The following is a 10,760-nucleotide window of genomic DNA, read 5'->3' as shown; positions in this document are numbered from 1 at the left end:
TAAAATTAAAGTCAATAAACTGAAGCCACACCATCACTAGAAATTTTCTGTGGAGAACCCATCCAACTGGCATTAAAAACAACTACTACAGTAAAATGAAAGAAAATTGTAAAAATATCACCAAACTGCTTGCATTCGATTCACACAAATCCATCATGTTTGAACTTGAAAAGAACTCCTCGTGCTTTGCTATCCAATCTATAAAAAGAATTTTTTCGATGAGTTTTGCCGGCTCCAATTGAAACGCACTAATCTACCGTGCACATGCACTTGAAAGAAACACTCGTTTTAATTTACAATGACGAAATATTGCAACTTGAATAGAGAAAAAAATTTAAACGAACGAAATGAAAAAAAAAACAACATCGAGTTATTTTTTTTTTGCACCAAGTAACCGAATTCACAACTTTGAATGGATCAAGAGCTGCACAGAAATGTACAAGAGTTGAAATTGAATCAGGTTGAGTGACGTGAGCAACGGCAAATGTTGATCTTGATTCACGGCGATCCTTTGGACGACTGATCGTTCAAATGGCACCAGTCAATGTGATGTGTTCGGTTTGTGTGGCTGCTGCATAATGCGGTTACGCTTGCTGTGGCTAAATAATAATTTGTTTCCACGACAGAGACGAACGCATTCGAATGGGGCTGCATGAAAGAGTGAAATAAAAGAAACAGAACGGGCAACAACAGCAATACTAATGGCAACGGCAACGACGAGAATAAAAAAAAAAGAAGTAAAATACTACAAGAACAAGTCAAAAACATGCAATGTATAAAAATACACAGCGCGTACTACAAACACATCGGTAATCGATATGTGTAGAGAGTGAGGGAAAGAGAGAGAAAAAGAGAGCCCGTCAGGACAGGACCAGGGCCAATGTTAAGTGAGTTCATGTGTAAATACAGAGAGGAGCGCGTCAAGATACACTGAACCAGCACAACATTGCATATATTGTTACGGCTGACGGAATTCATGTATAAAATTGTACATGCAGTGTGTTTGTGTTTGAACGTGCTGGTTGTCTCGACGCATCGCATTCACATTGCATTTCGATCCAATTAACTTGTCCGCTTCTTCGCCTCTATCGCGCGCGTATTTCAAATGTGTACGTATGTAATACGTGTGTGTGTGTGTGTATGTGCCTGTGCGTGCGTCTTAATAGCATAGGCCCGATGCTTAACAATTCTTTTTTTTCGTGTTCATTTCCATTTTGGTTTTCCTCAGAATAAATTTTTCTAAATATTCGCCCGTTCTAAATGCAGCATTTGCATAATCATGCGTTCTTACCGCGATGCACAATGCACACGCTCTCCACGCTCTACACCGCACAACCACTCACACAAGCACTTACACACAAACACAAGCGTACGCATCGACGATTGAAGAAGAATAATTATATGTTTCGCGTTTATTGATATAAAACAAAACATAGAGTTGACTGTAGAACAGAAAAAAAACTGACTGCAGAAAAATAATTTGGCTCTTTCCTGTGTTCGTAGACGTGTTCACATCGTTCCGTTGTTTATTGTTGTTCTTTTGGCTTCTCTCTGTTGTTGTGCACTCGCTCGCTCCACGTTCATCCGATCTGTTCATTCTTTCGTTCGTTCATTTTATCTCTGTCATTCAGATTCACGCACATAAATTCATAATAAATGCCATCTAAAACCTAATGCACTTTTCGTCTTTGCTCCTTTTCATTCTTCTTTCTCTATCATCATCTTCGTCGTCGCTGTTGATGTTGTCTCTCTGTTCTTCTTTTTTTCTCGTGTGCTAACTTGTTTTCCGTTGACTTGATGGTTTTCTATGTGATGTTCAACTCTTTCGATGCATCGCGACCAAAATTAAACTCAATAACAAATGCCACGAATACATAGCATTGGTATGGAATGGATTGCGTTGCTTGGAGTCGCTCATTCTCTACGTTATGGACAAATGAATTGGGGAATGAGGCAAAAAAAAGAGAGAGAGCAACAACGACAATATAAGATATCTAAAACGACAACGCCAAAATATATAGGCAATGGCATAGTGGTTGCTGTACATTTGCATTTTTCTTCTCTTGCTTGCTGCCGTTGTTGTCCGTGTATTTGTGTGTGTGTGTGTGTGTGGATACAATATTATTTATTCACTTGCATGCCAAAGCGCTGCAACGTTTTCATATTTGTATAAAATGCAGTTTTTTTTTCTGTCCGTTTATATCGGCATTTAGCTTTCTTCGCGATGATACAGACGAGCCTCGACCATCCATGCAACCAAATGTGCAACGAGCAAACACATTTGGCCGAATAGAAAAGACTACGTCCCACACCCAGCACACACTGTACCGTCGTCGTTAATCATGCAACATTCGTCGGGTACACCAGAGTATTTCAAATACTCTAAGTATCTCAGCGTTGTTGTTTTTTTTTCTTCTTCTCTTCAAAAGTTTCTGTTCATTTTTTTCCTCTTCCCTTTTTCGTTCTAAATTTACGTGCACTCGGATTCTAGGTATCGGTGATACAATGGCCGAACGCTTATGTAGAGCATGCCAAAGATACTTGAAAGGAACAGAAACGACAAGAGGAAAAATAAAACATGTTTACATGTATTTTGATCGCTTTATGAAAACGATTATCGTTAAATAAACAAGTTCAAGAGAATTTTCAAGCACACACCACAAGAAGAAGAAGAAGAATGGAAAAAAAGAGACTAGGCGCGCAACTACGATATGATATACCAAATTGATTCGTTGGAGTTTCATGTCGTATAATCGAATTGTAAATTGAATCGATGAAATAGTAGGGCAATTCTTCCTCGTTTTTTTTCTTCTATCCTCCGCTTTCGTTCGCACCGAATCGAACGAATAGAAGTGATTATTTTCAAATGAAAAATTACAAAATATTCCATACTCCGATTCGGATCTTGCAAACCGAAAATTTGCGCCGGCTTGCCTGCCAATATGGCAACGCGTGATTCGCTTCACGTTTCTTTCAATCGATGGCAAGAGAGTAATAAACGCTCGTGGTATTTTATTTGTGGCTTTACCTCACTACATAAATAATGGCAAAATGTTCATGAAAATAATAATAATATAAAGAACGGGCAACGACAACGAACCGAACGAGAAAAAAAACGGAGACAGAACACCGATGGAAAAAAGGCAACTATGTCGAATGACTTGGAACAAAACTTCAAATATTATACAATTTTCAGTTTGCCATCTCTCATTCAGCTAAAATACTCGGTTCCGTGTGCCGTGTGCCGTGTATATTTTATGGCCGGTTATGTTTTGACTTGATCGTTTCGCAAAACAAAAGTCATAAAATGAAAAGAGAGAGAGAGAGAGAGGGAGAGGAAGAGAGAGAAAAATCTAACTTTGATTTTCCGTTCTTTGCTTTGGCTGCAGCTTAAAATTCTCATTTTACGCTTGCCGTTTGCTTTTGCCACGAAACATTCGACTCTAGTCTTTTTCTTTTTTCTTCTTCTTCTTATGTGCGTTCTCGTATATATCAAGCCAAGTGAACGCACAGCGTGTGTGTGTGTGTGATGCACGGAAACGGTGCAATCGAATCGGTTCTTTTACCTTTTTCTGGCTTCATCATCGCATTTATTTTTTCTTTTCTTTTCTTTCGTTTGGTTTTGTGTGTTGATTGCCACAGCATTGGCCCCAATTTTCGTGTATGCATTCAGTGAATACTATTCACGGTCTCTTTTTTCGGGCCGATTCTCATAAGAACTCACTGTCTTGCCATGATATACTATATACACATTCAATACTTCCACGCGGTGCATTTACGATTTTACACATAGTGTCTGCCGCTCACTCAATAGTATGTTTGACTTTTTGTTTGGATAAGTCTCGTTTGAATGAAATACGTGAATACGTCGCGTACAAAGCGTTCAACGATAAAAAAAATGCGCCTGAAATATTGAATAAAATAGATGAAAAACGACATTTAAAAGCGGAATGAGATACGATGAAATCCAATGAAAGAAACATGCATTTAGAATTTAGTATAAAGTACAATAAATTGTCGTCCAAAATGAAATTATGTTATGGACATATAGTATGTTTCTCTGGACTCTTGTTTCACTCACTCGCTAGCTAATCATTAAGAAAGATTGAATACGTAATTTAATGTTCTAAGATGACGATAAGTCTCGCAGTTTATAATCTCAATAGAACAACACGAAGTAGTTACTACACTGTACTGTGTGCGAGCCGCTGTTCAAAATTCGTTTTTTTTTCATTTCGATTAGTTTTATAATTCACTGACGCAACGTATGACTGTAGAACATAAGTGTCTGAGAAAAATTAGCCGCCAGCAAGACTATACTTCACAGGATCATTTCTGTAGTATATCTTATACCAACTTTGGCTAAAACCAGAGTGGAACGGCAACCACGATGACGAGCTGTGGTGCTTTATCTGTAAGCGTGAGGGAGATTCGTGTTGGTTATTTGATACACTCTGTGTATCAGAGCCCACAATCGTCGATGATCGCTAACCTGCTAACTCAGTGGGCCACGGATAAGGTGCTTTCTGAGTGGCCACCTCTTTTTTTAAATCTTTTCAATATAAAAAAATGACTACAAATGACATTATTTGTTCAATTTGTATCAAATCAAAGGCCACGACTCTTCATCGTTTTGATTTTTTTCAGATCTCATTTGTTTTTCTATTCACAAGTGCTTGTCCGCTGTCCTTCAATATGCTTAAAATGATTAGGATAACGTGCTCTCTGAACGACTGCTCTGAATACATGACAAAATATTCAAAAAAAAATCGTTTGAGCAAAAGATGAAGAAATAAAAGTAATTGTCTAGTTGACATCACGTGAATGGAATGAAAAAAATCGAATTTTCGTGAAAAAACTAAGCCCTTTCAACTAGAAGTTCAGTCTGTAGCATCTGTATTGTGTAATCATCATTTCTGAACCATGTCGTATTTTTAGAATATCAAGAACACGTTAGTTCCAATTTATTTGTTGTGTCTTCATCACCAAATGTATCAATGAGAGCCAAATTCAAATGCTAATAGTTTGAAGCTTCAAATGATTGTTTGTTTCTCCAAATACGTCGAAGTGCTTGAAGTTCGCTAGCTCTCGAATTTTCGCGTTTTCGTATAAAATGCGACTGTATTCAGTTATTTTTTGACAGTAGTCATTTGCTTCATCGTTTGAAAGATTTGATGTATCTAAAAATCATCACGGCTTATGCCAAATCAACAACAAGAAGAGAATCTCTCATCGCAGAATTTTGAAGTATAATTTGACTACTTTTTGGCAACAATCATGATGATTTTCGATCGAATTATTCGATTCGAACATCAGAACAGTAGTTTTTCTTCTTCTGTCAAACGATAAACATAATTCCGAATACCGTCATAATTTCGATGACAGTCTATCGCTGCATTTGATATGTTTCACCTTGTCAACTCGTTCATTATTATCTTTTCCCACACGCTAATGAAATTGCGATAAATTTCAGATTTTTTTCTCTTCAAGATAATTTAAAATGGAATAAAATTCACAGCATTTACATTCAATACTGTTGAAGCAGTAGGCAAAACAAAGCGATTTATGTTCGTTATTTGTACCAGCGCCATGGAATAAAACGATATCGATAAAAAATTGATTATTTATTGTAAAATATGCCAACCGATTGACAGACGTGCATCTTTTCGTTCGGGCTAAAAATAAACATGGAATAAATGAAGAAAAGAGAGAAAAAAAACCACTGAATTTGAGCTCGAGTTTCACTTTCTGTTTCATTGTATGCATACCTCGTGTATGTATGGTTTCCATCCAGTTGCAGCATGCCTATCCTTTTTCGACGCCATTCAGAAGGGTTTTTTTCTCCTCCATCCATCCATCGAGATACGTGCATGTGCATTATAATTTTGTTTTTCCATAGCAGCGGCACCACCGTAGGGCTTAGGTATCGCCATTGCGCTGTGTCCACTTCGTTTACAGACAAACACATCATCATCAACAACATCGGCGGCAGCGTCGGGAACGTGTGAATATTCATTGCATATCATCCGTATAGTGTTTTATTTACAAGTTTTTCACTGTTCGAGGCACAAACGTTCAGCGAAGTTGAAGGTCAGGTGCTCGTTGCATGAAAATCATGCTATTCTACAATCAAGCCACAAGTAAATAAGTTTAATTACAACAAAAAGCAAATTGTATATACTGCATCAACGAGGGAATTGTTCCAGCTTATGAATATGCACGTTGTTCTTCTTCTTCTTCTTCGATTTTTTTGCTGCATTGGTCGTGTGTTTGTCATTTGTGTTCATCATCAGGATATCTTCAAAGTTAAGCATAAGGACAAACTTGAGCGGAAATTGATGAGTTGTTCAGCAACAGAAGAAAATGTTTTATATAATTATGTGATCAATTTTTTGTTATCGTCATTCTTCACTCTAACACTTAGGAGGTGAGGAAGTAATTGGCCGACATCGGCCAATAACAACTATTTAATTAAACGAACATCGAAACGGCTTATGTGGCCAAAGTGCGGCCGTTTTAATTATAAATGCCGAGCGATTGCGAATTAAATCGGTCGGTGAGGATGTTGTGGTGGTCGTTTTTTTTTTCATTATAATTTTTCATCATCGATCGAATAAAACGCTTCAGTTATCTATGTACCAAAGACATTAGTCAAGAGAAACGGGGAAAAAATATAAGAATATTCAAACGTTTCATTGAATGAAAATTTTCTTTGCAGTTTTAATTAGTCACTCTATACATAATGTATGAACGGTATTGCGGACAGCGATTATATCGATTGCCATTTGTCGCCATGATATGAATGAAGGTATAAAACAAAAGAGAAAAAGCAACAACAAAAAAACTCAAATGAAAGTCTTCCTTCTGCTTCTTTTGTGGTAGAGAACATAAAAAGTTAACGAGAAAATCTATATCAACTAAATATCAAAATAGTCGGCTTAGTGAAGGATCGAGTGTCTGCGCGCATACGCAATTAAAAAACTATCCGATGCCTTTAAACAGTCATTCCGTAGAAAAGCGCGTCGTACAAACAAGCACGAATCGAATCCAAAAGCAATCATTATTTTAAGAAAATGGTGGCAATTGCATAGTTTGGTGCACATAGAAAGACGGAGACCGTGCCATGAAATATACAACAACAACATCATCACCATCATCAAAAAAAAACTCTACACCGACTCGGTTGTACTAGCAAACTGAAATAGCCGACACCACGCACTCGTACCCATTTGCAGATTTTCAATAGAAAAATGAGGCAAAACTGGATTTTTTTTGTCTGTTTGTGCAAATGCAAGAGAGCAAATGTTACATTCTTCGTTGTTGGTTTTTTTTCTTCTTTCTTTCTTATTTCAGAAATCACTGGGTTCATGTCTCCATGCAGCAAGAACGAAAAAAGTAGTAGCTGCTGCAGCAGCAACGGCAAAGCGAAAAGAAAAGAAAATAGAATATAAAAAAATGCCAAGTCAAGCCATAGATTCAGCAGCCACAGTTGAAATCTTGAAATGTCAATGTCCTCAAAGTTGCACTCCAAACGAATAGACACGGTTTTTTATCTACGTGTATTGCCATTTTATTGTGTATGTGTCGGTTGCGATGCATCGCAATGACGCGAAATCACAACGGCAGCAACAAACTCGAAACATACAACAATTATCTATTTAATTTGCCATCAACTTTTCTAAGCAAGCACCAAAGGAGCATATATATAGAGGTATATTTCTATTGGATGTTTGGTGCGCTTTCACAAAAGGTGTAATTCCCCATTTGCGGTATGTGTGTTGTTTTTCTTCGTCTTCTCCCAGCCCAAAATCATAATGATGTTCTTATGCATGGAAAGAAAACAACGTATATTTCTTTTTGATACACAGTGAAACCTCACTCTGGGTTTCAAAAACGCCTCACGATGGAGATGCAGAGAAAGAGATAGAGAGAGAGCGCGAGAGGCCATTCCGCCATTTCAGGCAGTTGCATGAATACCTTTCGCATCACTAAGACTATAAAAAGAGATTCTATGGTAGCGCAAAATCTGTACAGTTTTTTTTCCTCCTCTTCTCTCTATTTATTCATATTCCTATCTTTAATTTTGTGCCATGAATCTAGCTTGAAGCTGTTAATGCTGTAACAACTCACAGCCAGAAATTGCTTTCGCACATTGAATTGCAGCAACGGGCAACAACGGGCAACAACAACATCATCGGGCAAAAGAAAAACTTGTCGTTGAAATGGTATATTTGAGACATAGAAGAAATATTTGATTGCAGCAAGAGGCGAACACAAGAACAGAAAAGAATGGAGAGAATGAAAAAAAAATTGGATAAAAATATATGTATACGTATGTATAATATACATTGTATATGCGAACAAGTTGCACTTTTTCCATGAAAATAAAACTATATTGAACAAAGCTGAGGCTTGAACACAGAAAATACTCACTTTTCAGCATTAAACACATTAATAAATATTATGTGGATGTTTTCCGTTTCAAACAGATTTCAATGTGCTTAAATTGCTTTTCCAATTAATTATTAGGATGAAAAAGAAAAAGAAAACGCAGAAAAGAAATACAAAAAAAAGACTTCATCGAAATGGATGCATTTGCTTGGCATTTTTCGCCTAATCTATCCAAATCGCCATTTGGTGCAAAACAATTTTTATTCTCTGCGCGCTCCATCTCTCTCTCTCTCTTTCCATTGCAAACCCGTTTTGAAGTTGGGATGATGTAAAAAAGTACAGTTGCTCACTTAATCGATCCGAATCAGCTCCATTCTAATTGTACAGCCCGAGAGCAACAGTACAATCCTCGCGCACTAACGACAGCTAATGCAACGCAATTCAATGTTTACCGAAGAGGAATACGAAAAATTGCTCAAAAACTTTTTCAAGCTGTTTCAATAGAGGAATAAGCGAAATGTGTTCTTTTTTTCTTCAATCCCTTAACGCGACTGAATCGAATGAAAAAGTGGACGTCAATTCAGGTTTATTTGCGTTGCATAAAATCTGGACAAAACGCGCAGGAAAACTATGCATCTCTTGTTGCAGACTATGCCACCGCTAAAATAGCAAGTGTAGATAAATTCGAAATCAGAATGAAGGAAACGTTGCAAAAAAAAGGCAGAATAGTTGCAATTGACAAACGGAAAACGAAGCATCTCGGCACAAATGCGATTGCAGTGCGGACAAAATGAGATAAATAGTTAGATGAGGACTGAAGAAGAATATTCTTTGCATTGGTGCTGCTACTACTTAGGCTGCCGTTGCTGTTTGCAAGTACAAATGCAAGGAATGTGTAAGACTACTTGCGTGTGCTCAAGTCTCTGGCGCGCTCACCGGACGCAGGCAATTCTATGAAATATTACCAATAATAAAATGATGTGATATTGCATTATTTATAACACACTCACAACACTAAATTCATCTGCAGCTTGAAGCTTGTTTAGTTCGGGCTGCAATTGGTGTTGGCATTGGCTTTGGTTTTGGTTTTGATTTTTTCTATACTTTCTAGCATTTGGCTGTGTGATATTCGGTCCGATCATTCGATAAAATGTGTGGAAAATGTGCATAAATATGCATATTTTGATCTGAATAATTGCCATTGGCTTGATCACCATCATCAGCCGCAAAAGTGTTACTCCATTTCCAAATGCAGTCAACTCATTAGAGGCGACAATGTAGAGTCTAACATTGTTGTGTGTGTGTATGTGTGTGTGTGTGTGTATGTGCTAGCTTTCTATGGCTACATTATCGGCACCTTCATCGATATTTCACTATTTAGACAAACGCGCGCGCACGAACACACAATCTTTTCAGCCCAACTATTGATAATGTATGATGTCGCGTCAATTACCTTAAATGGGCATTCTCTGTTCTCCATCTCTTCCTCTCTCTCGGTCGCTCGCTTGGGCTAAAGCATCGATCTTATTTTTCTTGCTCTGCTCGACTTTGCTACCACAATCATAAAATACACAATGCCTATAAATCAATTGCGCTTTGATTTTGTTCGCATTTTTATTTTGTCGTCATAATTCTTGGCTTCTCTTTTCTCGATTGAACATAATTATGATTCTTTTCTAGCTAACATTTAATACCATTCGTTGCTTATTTATATTTATTCGTTGTCATGACAGAAAGTCCAACAATATCTTGATTTTTACTCAATTCAACCTGAATCAATACATAATTAACTTTGTTAATCGTCGGACATCAACCGTTGAAGAATCATACGCGTAAAACTCGTATTGTAAATACATTAAAGAAAATGGCTTATTGTGACCTGTTGCGATAAGCACCGCATATATTCATTTCATATATAAAATATACAGCATTGGCATGGCACAGCGCATTGAACACCATTTACCAAACGCTAAAGGAGACGAACACTCTTCCTCAAAATATCCATTTAACTTCGACTGCACTACGATTATTCAAATAATATTTAAATTGATTTAATCTCCCTCGATTAATGGTCTTGTTCTGATTTTTTTTCTTCGTTTTCTCTCTCTCTCTCTCTCTCTCTCTCTCTCGGACAATTTTGTGTAATTGCAGATTGGCAAAAATGACACAAAAATCCTGTTTGTATTGATCTTGAGCCCCTCAACCATACGAAAGGATGCGTAAAAACTTTTGCCGATAATAATATATTCGACGTTTTCCATTTTTTTTTCTTCTTTCGCTTGCTTCATGTTTCACTCGCGCTGATTCAAAGACCTAGGCCATATTATTTCATGTCATCCGTCAGTAAAATGTCGTTGTCGCCGTTCAAC

General features: G+C 37.3%; 1 non-coding gene across 1 annotated transcript; it reads left to right on the top strand.

Annotated features, from left to right (window-relative positions):
* Positions 1–4,310: 4,310 nt before the first annotated feature.
* On the top strand, positions 4,311–4,535 carry LOC129564724 (small nucleolar RNA U3). Its single transcript, XR_008687542.1, has one exon. It is a non-coding gene; the product is annotated as a small nucleolar RNA U3 (small nucleolar RNA).
* Positions 4,536–10,760: the final 6,225 nt, after the last annotated feature.

Source organism: Sitodiplosis mosellana, unplaced genomic scaffold, assembly GCF_009176505.1.
Source record: "Sitodiplosis mosellana isolate CC-2019 unplaced genomic scaffold, AAFC_SMos_1.0 Smas_scaffold_1, whole genome shotgun sequence".
NCBI lineage: Eukaryota > Metazoa > Arthropoda > Insecta > Diptera > Cecidomyiidae > Sitodiplosis > Sitodiplosis mosellana.
The sequence above is the reverse complement of the archived record's forward strand: the minus strand, read 5'-3'. Positions and strand labels throughout refer to the sequence as shown.